Source organism: Lycorma delicatula, chromosome 1 (genome assembly GCF_047948215.1).
Source record: "Lycorma delicatula isolate Av1 chromosome 1, ASM4794821v1, whole genome shotgun sequence".
NCBI classification, from domain to species: Eukaryota; Metazoa; Arthropoda; class Insecta; order Hemiptera; family Fulgoridae; genus Lycorma; species Lycorma delicatula.
In genome coordinates, this window is record NC_134455.1 from 104,432,285 (window position 1) to 104,450,918 (window position 18,634).

Sequence of the window (18,634 nt, forward strand, 5' to 3'; positions counted from 1 at the left end):
CTAATATCAATTTATTGATGGCAATGGTAAACAAGGTTCGTTCAACGGCGAACCTTGTGGTATGCCATTTTCCAAATTTCTTACAGATAAATATTCGCTACTGACTCGTACTTGGAAAGTACAGTCATTCATATAGTTGCTGAGCAGTATAGGCAGATTGCCACGAATGCCCCATTCATGTATCTGGAGCATTATACCATGACGCCACGTCATATCGAAAGCCTTCTGAAGATCAAAGAAGACTCCGACACAATGTTTCCTTGTAATAAAGCTGTTATATATAACGTCCTCTAAGCTGATCATTTGATCAGTGGTAGAATGGTATTGCCGAAAACCTGCTTGATAGGGTGATATCAGGTTTTCTTTTTCCAAAACCCAGACGAGTCGATTTTTAATCATTTTTTCCAGTATTTTTCCCATAGCACACGTCAAAGTAATAGGACGATAGCTATTGGGGTCTGTTAGATTTTGATTTTTATTTGGTACTGGAACAACATGAGATTTTTCCTCTGCTGCGGGTACGTTTCATCACGCCATATTGGATTATAAAATTCTAATAATCTACGCTTTGCAGTGGTATTCAGCTGCCTGATTATATTATAGTGGATTTCATCCGGACCAGCAGCTGTGTTACCTGATTTTTCCAACGCTTTCGTGAATTCTTCCATTTTAAAAGGTACATTATATGAATAATTATACTCAGTTCTGAAGTTTAGTAGACCTTTAAGTTGTTCTTTTTTAATACAAAAATCTTCTTCGTAGTTGGCCGTTCTGCTGGCCTTTTCGAAGTGATTGGATAACAGCTCTGCAATTTCATATGGAGTGTCTTTTATTTCATCTTCATCTTGAAGGCTAGTTATGGGAGCAAAATCATTACGCCCACAAATCGCCTTCACTTTCCTCCAAACATCTGATGCAGTAGTAGTTTTGTCAATGGATGACACGTATTGCTGCCAGGTTCGTTTTTTAGAGTCTATCATAAGACGTTTTGCATACGCCCTGTATTTCTTAAAGGCAACAAGATTTTCTATACTAGTACGCTTCTTAAAGGCGTTGTACGCCCTTTTTTTTTATAGCTTCACTTATTTCATCGTTCCACCATGGAACGGGTTTCTTCGTAGGTTTCCCAGATGTTTTGGGAATATATCTCGATGCCGACTCAATTATTGCATTTGTTATGGCGTCGACATCGTCTCCGATAACTCGAGTTGTTTCTGGGAGTATCGTTCTAGCTGTGAAGCTCGTCCAGTCTGCCTTTTCAAATAACCATCTTTTAGGGATGGGATATATTGTTCTTGTAACATCAGTTACAATTTGCACCGGGAAATGATCGCTTCCATGCAGATCGTCTGTAACATGGAAGCTGTACCTCGGTGCTATCGATCCGCTTATAAGTGCAAGATCTATACAGGACATCGATCCATCTCTGGCATTGAAAAAGGTTCCTGATCCGTCGTTTAAAATAATAAGTTCTGAATTCATCAGGAACCCTTCCAGTTCTCTTCCACGGGGATCTACTCGATCCGATCCCCAAAGAGAATTATGCGCGTTAAAGTCACCCACCAGTAAAACAGGTGCGGGAAGCTCGGAAATTAGTCTTGCTATGTCATCCTTATTCCAATCAAAATTCGGCAAGTATATGCTGCAAACAGTGATCTGAAGCGGACGCTTTATTTTAACAGCGACCGCTTGTAGGTTTGTGTTTAGAACAACCGCTTCGGTGGTAGCTCTAGTCGATATTAATATAGCTACTCCACCTCTAACTCTTACATTTGGCGGTTGATCTCGCCGAAATATATCGAATCCTTTTAATTTAAAATGTTCATTTCGGCGGAAATGCGTTTCTTGCAGACATATACAAATCGGGTCTACGTTATGTACCAAGCGTTGGAGGTCATGGATGTTTGAAAAACATCCATTGATGTTCCATTGTACAAACGACTCGCTAATTTTTAATTAAATTATTGTCTGGGTTTGCCTTTCGGCCATCCTTTTTTTCTTTTCTTCTCCATCCTACGAACAGCATCGTGTTCGCGGAGAAGGTCGTCGCCTGTAAGGCTTCCGGTCTCCGTATCGGAGACCACCGAAGCCGCCGACGACGACGGGCATGGATCGGCACCGGTTACAGGCGCCGATTGTGGGGCGGCAACTTGGCCGAACCCAGACACGGGAGTCGCACCGGTCACCGCCTATGGGGGGGGGAGACACTCGTCCCCCCTGTGAAATTTTTTGTGGCCTCTGAAGTTTAGAGGCCACTTCAGTTACAGGAGGCTTGGGAGCCTCCATAACAGTCTCTGTAGGTATTACCTTTTTCTTGTTATCAAGAATCTCACTGAGACGTACTTGGCATTCTGCTTTGGCGTCCGTTTTCTTCAGAACAAGAGCAACTTTCGATGCTTTATCTTCGGGAGGAGGCTGTACTAATATCTTTGGCTTTATAGGATCTTTACTATTGAAAGGTTTCATTTTATTGTCAATAATTCTTTCAATCATATTAGCCAAGGTCGGAGCAAGTTTATTGATGAGTTGACCTTCATCGACATCAACTGGAGCAGGAACAGGAACGGCAGCCGCAGCCTGAGCGTAAGTTGTTGTTGCTCTAGGCTTACGGGCGTTAACTATCTTCTTTGCATCGAAGTAGCTGACCTTTTGCAGGGTTTTTACTTCCTGCACAGCTACTTCATCTTTGTAGACAGGACAATTCCTTGATCTACAAGAATTTGCTCCTTTACAGTTGATACATGTAGGAGGCTCTTTACACGGCCCTCCCTCATGCACCTCTTCACCGCACACGCATATTTGCGGTCTTTCGCATCTAAGAGCGGTGTGGCCAAAGCGTTGGCACTTAAAGCATCTCATTGGCTGTGGGACAAATGCCCGCACATCCAAACGGTGAATCCCTGCTCTTTTCTTTTCCGGCAAAGTAGGCTTTTCGTTGAAAGTGAGGACATGAGAAGCTGAGGGTAAGACCTCACCGTTCCTTCTCATGTTCAATCGACGGCACTCTATTACTCCTTTTGCTGCCAGTTCCTCTACAATTTCTTGCTCCGAACAATTTAAAAGATCCCGACAGACCACAACACCTCTTGAGGTGTTGAGTGTGCTATGGAGATCAACGCGTACAGCCAGATCTCCTATTTTCTTCAGTCCATATACAGTACAAGACTGTATATCATTTACAGTCTCTACACGAAGTCCTGTGAAGGTTTTTCTTATTTCTTTAACAGGGCCTCCAGCACATTTGGTTATCTCCCGAGCGATGAGAAAAGGACTCACCTTCGAAAAATTTCCATCCTCCTTGGTAATGACCAAATATTTAGGTTTCGGTGCATTATTGCTCTTGAAAAAAGCTTTTTGTAAGCTTTTTCTAGCCTCAATCTCAATCCTTTTAGTTTCCGCACTCTTTCGGCCGGTTCTAAATGAGGGTGTTTTCGTGAACCCTCTTCCACGTTTAGTTGTTCAGTTTCCATGAACAAATAATCCCTTATGTAGTAAGGCTAGCCACCGGGGTACACCCCCACTCCAGGGCTACTCACCCTGGAGTACTCCGGGTACTGTTCCGGTACTCCGGTGGAACCGGCATATGTCCTGGCAGAGAGCGGATGCGCAGTCTCTGCACTGACTCCAGGCCCTTACACACCGAGGCTTTCAGGGCTCCCATGCCCCGAACAACATGGGCACCTTAACTACATGCTTGCCATCGCGGGGGGCATGTGGACAACGAAAGGTCTCCGTTACACCTGCAAATAACTTCGACCGTGGCTGCCACATCGCCAGCTCTAAAGGTGGTATCATTCCATTTCCACAATCTGTAAGAATTTCGTATCTGCAGATGGCCGTGAAATCCAGTTCTCTGATTCGGCCTGCAGATGAAAATCGACCGTAAAAATTATATCCGAGAAACAATACTCGGAACCCCGTTAGCCGGCTTGTACGTGAGTACAGCTGTTGGCGCCCTGGACGTGGAACGTAGATGTTGTGTTCCGGACGTGGGGATTATCTACCTCAGGGCAATAATATGATTATTATTCATTATTATTAATGAGATTTAGGAGTTTTCTACAAAACTTTGGTAAGACCTCTTGCCTTCCAAACTGGATTTAAAAAAAATCATAAATCTATTAATAATTTGCTTTTAAATAAAAGTCTAAATACCAATTTTCATTACTCTAACAACTTTGGTTCCTGTCTAATAGAACTTGTAACAAATTTTGCCCCTTTTTACCCATTTATATTGAGGTAAATCAATAAAGAGAAGTGGGTTGTTACGGGAAATTTAATAAAAGAAAAAATTTCCTTTTTTTAAAAGATAAATTAATTCCAGGGTTTTTGGAAGTTTTTATTGAAACAATAAAACTATTTTTAAAAGAATAGTAATTACTGCATTAAAAGAAATTAGTTTTCAAAATTCTTTTATTATAACTCTTTCCTTCTATACTTTAGCATTGATTCCCGATTCAGTTTCAATAACAATTACTGAGGAAAATTTAAGCCAGTTAATTCATAAATTCAAATCCATTTAAAACTAACCTTGATAGAATACATATTGGGCTCTGCAAAACTACACACTCTCAAGTAACAGATTAACAAACAGTTGATCAGCTATAAATAATTACCTAACCAATTTTCGATTGTTTACTTATAGCTTAAAGTAAATAATTTATTGTGATAGAAATGAATATCGATTATCAATTTGTGTTTTATTCTATAAAATTATAACTGAAATAATATTATAGTTATTTTAATTATTTCTTATTGAAGGTTACATTCCAAAATTAAGCTGGTTAATATCAATCGTCCATCTAAAATCTTTTCTTCTTTCTTTGTCGTTAAAAAATACGTTCTGTTATATTTTATCTCCTAAGTAGAGAAATTGTAAAGATTGACTGGATTTATGTTAGATCAACATAATTGTTTTATTTGCTAACATTTTTGTTCAATAAAACAGAACCAGATACTTCAAAGTTAAAAATTGAAAGAGTTTTCTCAAAAGGAAACTGATATCTTGTAATGCTTATACACAAATATTGTTTTATAATGAGACTATTATTAATATTTTTATTTATAATGTTGTAAAAAAAATTTAACTTGTACTAATGGGTTAGCCAGATATTGAGCTATCCAAGATATAAACTTAAGAAATTTTACCTACTGACTATTTAATAAAATCGAATGTAATTCATTTAGGGATGATAAACAAGCATACATCATTCTAAAATTCAAACGTCATATTTCCAACTCTATTTTACGTTTTTATTAGAATAAGTTGGTTTTATCGCTTTTAGTCCTATGAATTTTATTATAAAAGTACACAAGTTTTGACATTTACGATCTTTTTTAAAACATGTATAGAAAATTTATGTTCACATGAAACAATGTGAATAATATGAACTCGTAAAAAAAAGGAAGAAGAATATGTAGTGTAAAAAAGGCTTGCACAATAATATTATTTTTTACGACTATGTAAACTATTTGCAGTACAATGAAATTCAAAAATATTAATTTTGTTTAGTAATTTACTCTTATGTCATTATTCAAATAGTTTTGTATGACAAAAAAGATTACATATATACAAACTTTAAATCCTCATCATAAGAAAGTTCTTTCTCCGTTGCAGACTGGAAAGTCGATACTACCGTTGTAAACAATTGTTCACTTGTGGGCCATGATAAAGTAAATATTGTAGTCGTATTTTCAATACGACGATTTCAAAACGACTACCAGGGTTGGCAACAAAATGATTTTAATCCTCGAAAAGTTAAAAAAAAATAGAAATCATGTAATTAATTTTAATCAGATTTTGTATTCATTTTTATAGAATGTCTCGAAATTGAAGTGAGTTAATTCCCGTAGGTTGCTAAAGAACTTCTTGGTACGAAATGAGAAGTTTTCGATATGAGTAATCCCAGGTTTTATAACGTAGTTGACAACAAGGTTGCCATTAATTTTTAACAAGTAAAATGTTTGTTAGAAGTGTATGACTAATTTTCCAAAATAACTAAAAATACGGTACAGCTGTTGAAACAACTTAGTTATCAAAACATACTATAACACGTAGCAAATCGAACTGGAATGTACCTCATGTATAGATTTCGTAGAAGGCGAAAGCTTTATTCCATCTCTGGGTTTCGAATATAAAATGTTCCATGACCTAAAGCACAAGTAAAACGTTTCTTGAAGATAAATATTTTTGCACATAATGTAAGTAAATCGTATCATAAAAGGCAGTTGTAATAATTATAACAAGTATTATGCATTTTATTAGTTTTCGCTCACCTTAGAACCTGGTGACATGATCAAGACACTACTTCTAAATAAAGTACATTAAATTAAGTAAATAAATTAAAGCTCCAAATACTGTATTAATAGTTTAGAATTTCAAACTGAACTGTAATGGATTTTATAGTGTTGCTTACTACAGAACGATCAGCGTAACAAAAATGTTCTTGGTCATTACAACTGTAATTTTCATTCTAATTATGGTAATTTTGTACTGGGAATGATTTTTTTTTTTTAATAATATTTTCAAGAGAAAAAATTAGCGTTCAATAATAAATTACAGTGACCTGAGATTAATAAAATTGATAAAATAATAATTTGAAAAAAATAACCTGTTCAAAGGGGTTCATTCATTACAGAGAAAAACAATATGTCTAGCAAATTATAAGCAATATTTTTTATGCATTTAGGATGATATAACAATAAGTGCCTGTTTCAATAAACATAGAATTTGTATAGAAGGAACGAAAGAGATTTCTCAACAAATGATGAATTATTTATACAGTAATTTATCAAAGAATGAATTTAAACAATGAATGAAAAAAAAATTCACCTTACTTAACTGTAGGATAAAGTAACACCTGCTGCTTTTTAAATTATGATGCTCACCAGTTACAATCTAAAACAAACACTTTATGTGATATTACTTAGGTTTTAGTTACTGTTAGAGTTGAACCAACGTAATTCTAATGATTAATTGTTATTCATTAATACAACTGATGGATAATTATTAGGTTTTATGCATAAAAATTATGCAAACAATTTATCCCTCTCTGTTTCAATGGTTAACATTTTCGTTCATTAATAACTTACTCGTTTTGCCGGCTCGCTTATTAAATTATTTTTTCCGACGTATGAATCGATTAATTTTATTCATTTTTAGAAGAATCACTAGTTGACAATTTTCCTAAGTTTGACTGCAATACGAAATTGATGTATTATAACATATTTCTCGTAAGACATTTTTCAAATATTTCCATTTCTCTATATAAGAAGCACGATCCACTTACCGGAAAAAAAAAGTTGATAAGATGGAAGTTTTACGTATAAAGTTATTTAAGAGCAATATTTATCTATAAAGTCTTTCATTTTCAGAGCAAAAAATAAAATTGCAGTAAATATAGTATGTGTAATATCAACCAAGTCTTTTATTTTATTTTGAAGCTGATAACATTATGTTTGAAAAATAATATCATTGATATGGCATCCATGACTTTGCTTCGACATAACCAACTCAGTCAACAAACATTTGCGTGCCTGTTTCACACAAATGAGCTTGAATTACACTAATAATGTGTCAAATGTTTGCTTTCCAGTCATTAATACGTAATGGGTTATGCTATAGACTTGTGACTTAACATAATTCAAGAGAAAGAGATCTACAGGAGTCAAATCACACGATCATTATAGCCATCATTATGAAGTTATCAAATCACCAAACGTTTGACCCAATAACTAAATGTTTTCACCAGCTGTGTGGTATGTGACACCATTCTGCAGAAACCGCATCTCACGCAAATAAAAATTTTCCAAGTTTAAATATAAAAATCACAAATCATAGCTCGATAGCGTTCAAAATTTACTGTAACAGCAACTCCTTACTCATTTTCGAAAAAGGAATAGCCTAGTGGAGCCACCAGCCTAATATTCACAAAACAGTGACTTTTTTCAGATGTACTGGCTGCTTTTAAATCATTTGTGGTTAGGAATCACCCGAAATACAGCAATTTCCTTGTTTACAAAGTCATCAAGCCAAAAATAAGTTTTGTTCTGAAAAGTAGATTTTTTTAATAAAAATTTGGATTCACTTCAAGCTGCTCACAACAGTGTTTCTCAACACAACTGTAGACCAATAAAAATTTGAGCTTGTATTGCGGACCACACAAAACGTTGTATACCTAACTGAAGAAAATGCAGGTTTTTTTTAGTAATTCGCGGACTAAATACCTTCTTTTTTAGGTTTAGCCTCCGGAACCACCGTAAGGTATTACTTCAGAGGATGAATGAGAATGATATGTGTGAATATAAATGAGGTGTAATCTTGTACAGTCTCAGATCAACCATTCCTAAGATATGTGGTTAACTGAAATTCAACCACCAAAGAACACCGGTATCCACGATTTAGTATTCAAATCCGTATAAAAGTAACTTTCTTTACTAGGATTTGAACCATAAAACTCTCGACTTCGAAATCAGCTGATTTGAGATGATGAGTTCACCACTAGACCAACCCAGTAATTACCTTTCTTTTTCCTGTTTAGCCTTCGGTAATTACCTTTCAGATAATACTTCAGAGGATGATGTGTATGAGTGTAAATAAAGTGTAGTCTTGTACAGTCTCAGTTCGACCATTCCGGAGAGGTGTGGTTAATTGAAACCCAACCACCAGAACACCGGTATCCACGATCTAGTATTCAAGTCCGTGTACAAATAACTAACTTCACTAGGACTTGAACGCTCGAACTTTCAACTTCCAAATCAGCTGATTTGGAAAGACGCGTTCACCATTAGACCAACCCGGTGGGCTTGGACTAATTACCTAAAAAGTTCTAACAGACTGCACCACTAAAATTTTCCTGTGGACCAATATTCCTCGGACCACCGGTTGAAAAACAGTCCTCTAGAGTATAATCAGCAAACCGTTTGCGCAAACAATGGTCCCTTGACTTTAATTCTTGAATTAAGTGAATCTTATTTGGGTGTAAGCCAAGATTTTGACGCAAAATTCGCTATGTTTTTGTTGAAGAAAGGCCCAATTCTTGTAAACGATGTGAAAACTCATAAATTTTGATTTTCAGGAACACTTGCACTAACGGCAGCAATATTCCTTTGAGTCCTTGCCTTGAATTTCCTTTGTAGATTGATGTTTTAACTTGAGAAATTTCTTTTTAAATCTTTTAAGAAAAAAAGATGAACTGTGCTTTCGTTTGGTCAGTTATGCAAATCATAAATATCGCTACGTGCACGTAGCTAGCCGTACCGATTCCATATTCCATGTTTTCATAATGAATTTTTGATTTGAAAACGTTTATTGATGCATAAAGGGTTCCATGATGATTTGCCACAATCTACAGTAAAAAAATAACTCTTGAAACATTTAAAAAAAAAATCAATCTCTCCATTTTTTTCGATTTTATATTCCTTACACCTCAGTTATTTAATACGGTCTTAAAACGTATTTGGAAATATTTAGAAGTGTTAAATATTTTATAGAAATATGTATAATGGAATATCAAAAGTAATGCCATATCTGAACTATAGCATAATTAAGTGTTTTATTAAGTGAAAATTTAAAATCTTTGTTTTTTCTTTCTTGAATAACCTACAATTGACACCGATAAATCAATCACTTTGACGAAACTTTCATAATTTTACTTAAAGTAACTGTTTAAAGATTTTTATGGAAAGATTAAAGTAGTTGATCAGCACGAAATCTTTGAAATTAATTTATAATCATACAATATATTAACCAATTTCTTTAAAAAAATTCTTTCTTTGTAATTTTTCAAGTTATTTTTTTATTAGTAAGCTTGAAGTTACAGTTGAGGATATAAGTCAAGTATTCTTTGATTTTCAGACCTAGATTTAAAAACTTTCACACTATTTTTAAATTTTTCATAAAACTTTTATGAAATCGAAATTATATATACGATGGATATCAATCACAATTTTATATATTGTCTGTATATATAAATGTAACATTTTTTCATTTTGAATAAAAATGAAACAAAATTAAGTATACTTTAAAATGAATAATTTTTGACGCTTTCATTACGCCGATTGGTAGCGTCTAGGTCTTTCATCCGGTGTCCCGGTTCGAATCACGGTCTGGTAGTTTTTATAGTCTACAAACTACCATTTCCATATTCCCAAGTAAAAGCTTTAGTGCTTCTGTAGTGAATTAATTCATCAAGCTGAGATTAAAAAATATATATATTCATTGGGTAAAATAATAAAATGAAAACTGTTTAAATAATTATATCAATTCTATTTTTAACGTAATTATAAATATTTTATTCCAATTTTATTATTAAATATCTTACATGTTAATATTTTAATCATTTAATATTATTTTATTATAATAGAATTAATTTTTACTCTTAATTTAAATTAAATAAAAAGTTATTTATAAAATTTAATAAATCTAATAATTTTTCGGTATTTAATTATAACTATTTTTTTGTTTTGTCTTAAAAGAGCGGGCATCAACAGTTATGCTCATCAGAACGGTGGAGTTTGATAACATGTTAATTGATGCCATGTCTGACCGAGATTGGAACCCGGGACCTCTGCACGTAATGGTGAGACGATACCTAATCAGCCATGAAAGACTAAATTTTAAGCGTGCAACTATTAAACAAATTTTATAATCATAACACATACTTCTTTGATTTTAGATTTTATATATTGAATTATTTAATTCTGTACAAGCATTAGATATGATAAAATATAAGCAAAATTCTAAGAGGGAAATGCGAATTCACTTCACTAAGGGCATGGGATTTTCACTAGAAACTCTCTATTGATAACTGTACCATTTTAGTTTAGGGAGGAAATAATTTGTTTATTCAGAAGTAGTTGTTTTATTCAAGTTTTTCTGTATAATTTTAGCGAATTAGATATAAGTACGCTCCAAAAATACGTTATTTGATAATTTGGTTATTTATAAAAGATTCAGAAAATTAGATGAAGAAGTATTTTTTTTTTTTACTTTTTATATTACGCTCTGAATGTAAAGTGAAATTGGTTTCTTAAAAATGGGGTAATTTATGATTTTAAAGAATTTCATTTATACGTTCAACACGCTAATTTATGTAGCAGCTGGATATATAGATCCAAATAATTTTTTTTATGCTTTTATATATGTATATATCTGGATTTGATTTTTTATTTGGTAATTTTAAATTCCCATCCAAAGCAAAACTATAACAAATTTTCCGTAGATTGTGTTTCTTTTTTTTTTCATCAAAGGTTTTTTATTTTAATGTAGTAGTTTATGTAAGACGCCAATAAAATCAAAGCTTATGAAATTTTACTTTCGTTTTAATGGTAATCCAAGAATAAAAAGGGACAAAGAGTTATAGTTAAAGTGAAGTTGAAATGAGTTCACTTCTTTTATTGTTAGATATTTCCATTTTTGAAACCAGTTTTTGAAAATATGTTATAAGAATAAGTTTTTTCTTATCAAAAAGAAATCACATATTAACAGATTTATTTAAAAGGGGATGTATTTAAAATAGAAGTATAAGTTCTGTTTTAATAAAAGGAATCCATATCTATATATATAAAAATGTTAAGTTCGTTTGTGTACGGCTTCAAAAACTCAAAATGTTCTGCACGATTGAGCTGAAATTTTAGCACGATATATAACCCGCATCAAAGATTGTTTTCATCTATTTTTAATAAATCTATCTATCTATTTTTAATTTGTACATTGTTAATTTGGAAATGTAAACAAAGGAAAACCAATCAGATCAATGCAAGATGGCCGCTGTCAAACACAACGACCAAATTTCTTTGAATTATATTTAACAGCTAAAACATCTGTATTTTATTTTTAAAAAAACACGATAAAAAAAATTTTAGCACGATATATAACCCGCATCGAAGATTGTTTTCATCTATTTTTAATAAATCTATTTTTAATTTGTACAGTTTTTTAATAAATAAGAGGCTAATAAATTAGATGGAAATGTAAACAAAGTAAAACCAATCAGATCAATGCAAGATGGCCGTTGTCAAACACAACGACTAATCACAAAAAGCCCGTTTGGCCGTTGTCAATGTAAACAAAATCACAAGAAAAGCCACCAAGGATGACTTACAGTAAATAAATTAAAACACTCAACTTTCTTATAGCCCAGGTAGACTTAAGACTATGCAAACAAAAAAAGTCGAAATAACCAAATACACAGAAAATAATATCCCTACATAATGACCAAAAAATCCTTTGTTAGGTTTTTTTTTACATATATATGACCAAACAATCGTTTTTTGGTCATTTACCGTTCTTTGCTATGTAAAAGCAAAGAACAAAATTCACAAATAGTAACACTGAAACACCCCAACTAAGTATTCTTTTTTTGGTTTTTTCTAACCTCCGAAACCACCGTTATGCATTGCTTCAGATGATGATATGAATGATTTATAGCGTATGAAAATGCCATGCCTGACCGGGATTCCAACTCGGAACCACCGGATTAAAGTCCGAGACGTTACCACTCGCGCCACGGAGGCCGGCAAACATATTCGTTATGAGCCGAATAAAAACACGACTTATCAATATGGCGTTGTGTGTCAAACCAATTTTATACGGACTATAATTCTTTTTAATACGCGAAACGCTTTGCAATGATTGAACATTAACTTAAACCTCTTCAAAAATTATTCCTTTTGAACTAAGCCACATTTTGATATCATTGTTTTTCTATAACACGCTGGAATTCTTTTTGTTTAATGATAAGAAGCGTTGTCGAAGACAATAGCCGAATTCTCTTCCTAAGGACATAATGTACCGCTAAACTATTTCTAAATAGTTCAAATTCGTGCAAATTTTTTACAGATTGCGTTTTTAACAAAATCTCACCTTTTTCTCAATTGACCTGCGGGGTTTTGTTTGCTTTGGAGACCATAATTCATTAGTAGATTCATACTCGAGAATCACGTTGTACACTGAAGCAGCACAACTTCTACTTACGTTAGCAGTTTATTAACATCTGAAATCAACGCCGTTTGATTATTCTATAATTTGTTAGCATTACTCTGCTTTTGTAAGCATTTAAAATGATGTGTTTTTTCGCAAGACTTAAGGGCTTTTTTTCGCAGCCCACAAAACTTTATATATAAAAATGTTAAGTTCGTTTGTGTACGCTTCAAAAACTCAAAATATCTTAAAAAACTCAAAATGTTGTGCACTGATTGAGCTCAAATTTTAGCACGAAATTTTAGTTCAAATTTTATATAACCCGCATCAAAGATTGTTTTTATCTATTTTTCGCATCAGTCACATACCCGCGACCGCGAGAAAACAGTTTTTTTAACGGTCAGCTGTGTACCAGTGACCGTGCCATCTGCCGGAAGCAAGAGGAACACCCGCCATACTAGCTAACGACAACCGCAGTCACATGTGAAACAATACCAGTTCTCAATTACATTGTTTATTAACAAAAAAAAAAAAAAACGTATCCACTTGCATCTGATTCAGATTGTCGTGATCGTGTCGCGCCTTTCACCAAGCTCTGAATTTATTAGAAAACGACCAACAGTGGGATATATGTATTAATGACGCGTGCAACACTGCACATTCAAACCAAATTCAAGCATTATTCGCAATTATATTTACAGCTTGCTTCCCTTCATCACCCACTGAGTTATAGGAAAGATATCGATCGCATATGGCTGAGGATATTTTGCATTGAGTACACCTAGAAAATACCAACATGACCATAGAATTTACAGAAGGCATTTACAACGAAGCATTGATAAATATTGAAGATATTTATCAAGTGCTTAGCTATTGCAAATAAAGTTCTTAGTCAATTGGGAATGCCAGCACCCACCCGAGCTGCGATTGCTTCATTTGATGTGGATTTATGCCGTGAACAGAGGTATAACATTGGTGATCTTCAGTCATATGTCTAATCAAAGATTCCCAAATTAACGCGTGAACAGAAAGGCATTTGTGATCGCATAGTGCAAATGATAAATGACGGAGTTGAGGGGACCTTCTTCTTGGATGCACTAGGAGGAACTGGGAATACATTCCTCATTAGATTCATTCTAGCAACGGTTCGATCAAAAATGACAATTATCCTTTTGCGGAATATTAATCAGCCAAAACTCTGCAACGGCACGCGACTTGCAGTTAAGAAATTGATGAATAACGTAATGGAAGCAACGATTTTAACGGGGCCTTTCAAAGGTGAAGATGTCCTCATTCTTCGAATACCCATAATCCCGACCGATACCACATTTTAATTTAAAAAATTGCAATTCCCAATTCGATTGGCATTTGCAATCACAATCAATAAAGCTCAAGGTCAATCATTAGAATTGTGTGGTTTAGATTTAGATGCGGATTGCTTCTCACATGGGCAACTGTATGTTGCGTGTTCCCGAGTCGGCAAACCAGATAGCCTTTATATCGACGCAGACAGTTGAAAAACAGAAAGTATTGTATATCCACAAGTATTGCAAAATTAAACTTCTATGAAACGTATGCTTTGTTTTGTTTCTCATTTCTCATCCATGCAACCACAATGTGCTACAGCGAAGCGTGACGGGTACAGTTAATATATGTATAAATTAAGAATTACAGTTGTGATATACAGTTTATCAAACGTGATATTTTGAAAGAAAAGTTATTTTAAAGATTGAAAATTATTTTACATTAAATTAGTTTAACATATTTCAGTCATGTTTTATAAATATTATTTTATACAAAATAAAATGTACAAAAAAGAAATAATAAAAAGAAATATTATGCTTGATATAGTTATAAATATTCTACGACTTATAAATATTCATTAAACGTGAGATGCGTTAAAAAAAATTTAATTAAAAATATTTTCTCTTATTATTATAAAACCATCTTATTACTATAACCACCTTATTATTATAAAATTAAAAAAATATGGAAAACAATCTTTAAAATCAATTATTAAGCTACTTTATAGTTTTTCAGCATAATTTTATCAGTTTATCAAATCTTATTAGCTTGAAAACATCACCTGAACTTTTTTTTATGGTAGGAAAAATTTTAATTTATATAATAAAAATATACTTCAATATCAAATCATGCGAATGACATTTGAATATTTTGATGATTTTAAATTAATAGAAACATTTGTATTAAGTCATATTATAAATACTTTGTGTACACAAGCTGAAAATTATTATAATCCCATCATGGACACCAATACAGTATGAATAATAAACTATATCGGACATGAATTAATTGGAGGGTACTCAAAATTGTATGCATTATTCAGTTCACTAACAGTCCAATCAGATTTCAATAAATTCTCACATCACGTTTTGAAAATTTAATTAATTTCATCTCATGTTGATATGCAAAAGAAAAATTTTAAATTTCATTTCAAAGCAGTTTAATTTTTAGCAATTTTATGAACAAAACAGTTAATTTTAACACGCCAATGATTTTTATTATGTAAAACATGTTTAAATTACATTTACAGAAATCATATAATTTACTAAGCAGTTGCAAAAAATTATTTTTTATAACTTACGTAATAAAACTTTAATGCAGGTTATTGCTCAGTTACTACTGGAATAACCGATGTGCAAAACTTGCCTCTTGTATTCATAGGCTTATTCATCGAATCACAGAGCTGCCGGATTCATCAATAAAGATACAATATTCAATATATGATAATGTTTATTTTCGAATTATTAACTTATTGTATATATTAGTATTTAAGTGTGAATATTTTAAAACGATTTTGTCTGAATATTCACATAAAATTTTATTATATTTTATGTTATATGTTTAAGTTCACTCTTTAACATTATGTTATTAACTGAATTATGTTCTTGAGAAAGAAACTAACATTCAAGAAGAACTAATTTACTTATCACAATTACTTACAAAGAAGAGGTGACACATGATCTCATGATCGAACATTTTTATTACGTGGAACAACGTAAATTATGTATTATTTAGGTTCGAGTTCATTAACCTTGAAATTTTTTTTAATCTTTCCTCGCCGGTGAGTCTAGTGTTAATTCATTAGCAAAATCAGCTGATTTTCAAATTTAAGAGTTCTAAGATTCGAGTCCTTGTAGAGATAGTAGCTGTGGATACCAGTTTTCTTTACTGGTTTTTATTTTTTTCCCTACATCCCTGGCCCGGACATCCAATTAAGTATACTCGGCCCAGAGACGTGTTTTTTGACTTTAAGGCAGTCTTCCCGCCCACGGGTTTTACACCCGGCACGGCAGGTCAACCGCCCCGGTACTAGATCTTTTCTTGCCTGCCTCTAATTACCGCCGACGAGGGCAAAGCCCGGCTATGCCGTTCCCCACCCCCGCCGCCAGAAACCGGGTCTCGGTCTTTATGCCATTTGCCTCAAACCGGTGTGACCAGCACAAGGAGCGCGCGCACCCCCAAAACCAGCCACACCGGCCGGGGCTAGGTCTTTTAATTTTATCCCCGCGAAATCTCCCCGGAGTCCCCGTCCCCTCACCGAAACCTGCACGCTAGGGCATACAGGTTCTCAGAGACGGGGCTGTCCACCTATCCCTATTTACGATTGAACCTAATGAATCCTTCGTCGCGCCTCCTCTTCCTTAGTGCGAAGAACCGTACCAGCGAAATTGTTGAAAACGTTCCAGTTCTGCTCCCTCCTTAGCGACCACTCTACTATGTTATTCAGGTTATTGACTGCTATGAATTGTCTGTATTGTGCCCATCTCCGGCATTCGAACATCGTATGCTCTGCGTCGTCCACCTCCTGGCAGTAGTCGCAGTTGGGTGTCTCTCTTGCCGAATCATTTTAAATAGTAACCAAAACATCCATGACTCGACATCATCTGTGTTATGTAAAAGTTCACCTCGCCATGTTGGCGATCCAGCCATGCGTCTAAATCACTTATTAACCTTCTGGTCCAGGCCGCAGCTTTAGTCTCTGCCCATACTTCCTTCCACCACTGTCGGGTCATCGCCTCGGTCTCAGCTCTTCTACACCCTTCCGCTCTCGCTTTCCTGCTCTTGATCTGAAGTTCTATCGGCGGGACCGACGCAAGCACACATATAGCTTCATATGACAGAGTACGATACCCTGCTATCACTCCCAACAATGCCGTTCTGTGCATTCTTCGCAGTTTATCCTTGTTTCTTTGTATCCTGATTGCATCAGCCCAAACCGGCGCCGCGTATAACGCCGCAGACACCACCGCCGACGCAATCAGTTTCCGTTTGGAGGCCCCCGGTACTGTGTGTTCCACGAATAATTACCTGATGGCTTTTATGGTGAGCCCTACTTTTTTGCACACATTTTCTATATGCCCACCAAACTTGAGACTTTTATCTATTGTCACCCCTAGGTATTTTGTATCCTTGACCTCAGTTATAACCTCTCCACGGATCACGACCCGAACGCCGCGCAGTCTTCTCCTACCCGTGAAGAGGATACACTTTCTTTTTGCCGGGGACACCTCCATGTTGTTGTTTATTAACCAGTTGTCTATGAGTTGGAGGGAGCGATTTCCTTTATCCTCTGCATCACCTATTTCCCTATCTTCCACCAATAGTGCAATGTCGTCAGCGTAAGTGACTACGCTGACTCCTTCCGGATAAGGCAACCGGAGCACCCGGTCGTAAAAGATGGTCCATAGCAAGGGGCCTAACACAGACCCCTGCGGAACTCCACCGAAGACCGGAAATCTCACCACCCCCTCCAAAGTGCGAACCTCCGTCCATCTATCAGACAGGTAGTAGTCAACCTGGTTTAGCAAGTGGTCACTAACATTCATTTCTCTGAGCGCCGCTACAATGGCCGTCCACGGTACCGAGACAAACGCATTTTTGATATCTAACTGGACCATCAATGGGATCCTTTTGGTCCTCCAAGTACCGCTCCGTACCTCCGCCGCCCAGTTAACCACCCTGTTTATCGCATCCAGTGTCGAACGGCCCTTACGGAATCCACATTGCTCCAAATGTAGACTTCCGCTTAGGTCCAGCTCCTCTTGGATCCTGGTAGCAAGAAGTCTCTCAGCATCCTTACCCATATTATTTATGAGGCTGATAGGACGGTACTCGCAAACGCCTGGGTTTGTATTCGGTTTGGGAAGCAAAACCGTTCTGGCCTCCTTCCAGCATTGAGGGAAAGTGCGGTGTTGCAGCCCATAACTCAAAATGTCCGTCATCTCCCACGGTATTATTCTAGCCAGGCCTTTAATGACCGCTGCCGGAACTCCATCTGGGCCCGGACTCTTCTTGTTATTTAACTTGTTAATTGCGGCAATCACCTCATTCTGTGCAAACCTGCCACGTTCGCACAAGACTGCCTCCCATCTTATCTCCCCCTACCGTGGGAAAAGTACGGACATCTGGCGCGCCGCTTCGTCCTCATTCAGCACAGGCACTCGCCTCCCCAATCGCTTCATTACTATTTGGAAGGCTCGCCCCCACGGGTCAGCATCGAGCTCACCACACAGTTTCCTCCACTTAGATTTCTTGGCGTTCTTAATCAGGTAGTTCAACATTTTCCGAGCCGTCCTATAGGCCTCCATAATTTGTTCAATCTGAGCCTCAGATCTCTGTCTAGCTCTTAATCTTTGGGCCGTTTATTTAGTGGTTGGATTTCAGTTAACCACACGTCTCAGGAATGCT

The 18,634-nt window shown here is 35.4% G+C and overlaps 1 protein-coding gene across 5 annotated transcripts in view; it reads right to left on the bottom strand.

The window, feature by feature from the left end:
* The window catches only part of LOC142320636 (neuropeptide CCHamide-2 receptor-like), a 126,258-nt gene that overhangs the window by 82,511 nt on the left and 25,113 nt on the right, over window positions 1-18,634 (bottom strand). The window contains exon 1 of one of the 5 annotated variants that reach the window (XM_075358688.1): window positions 6,833-6,968. The exons of 2 other annotated variants lie outside the window; for them this stretch is intronic. The gene's annotated coding sequence lies outside the window, so the exon portion shown is untranslated. Of the gene's footprint in view, window positions 1-6,832; window positions 6,969-18,634 lie in introns of those variants that run through there. 2 more of the 5 variants (XM_075358732.1, XM_075358714.1) reach the window with 2 other exon arrangements.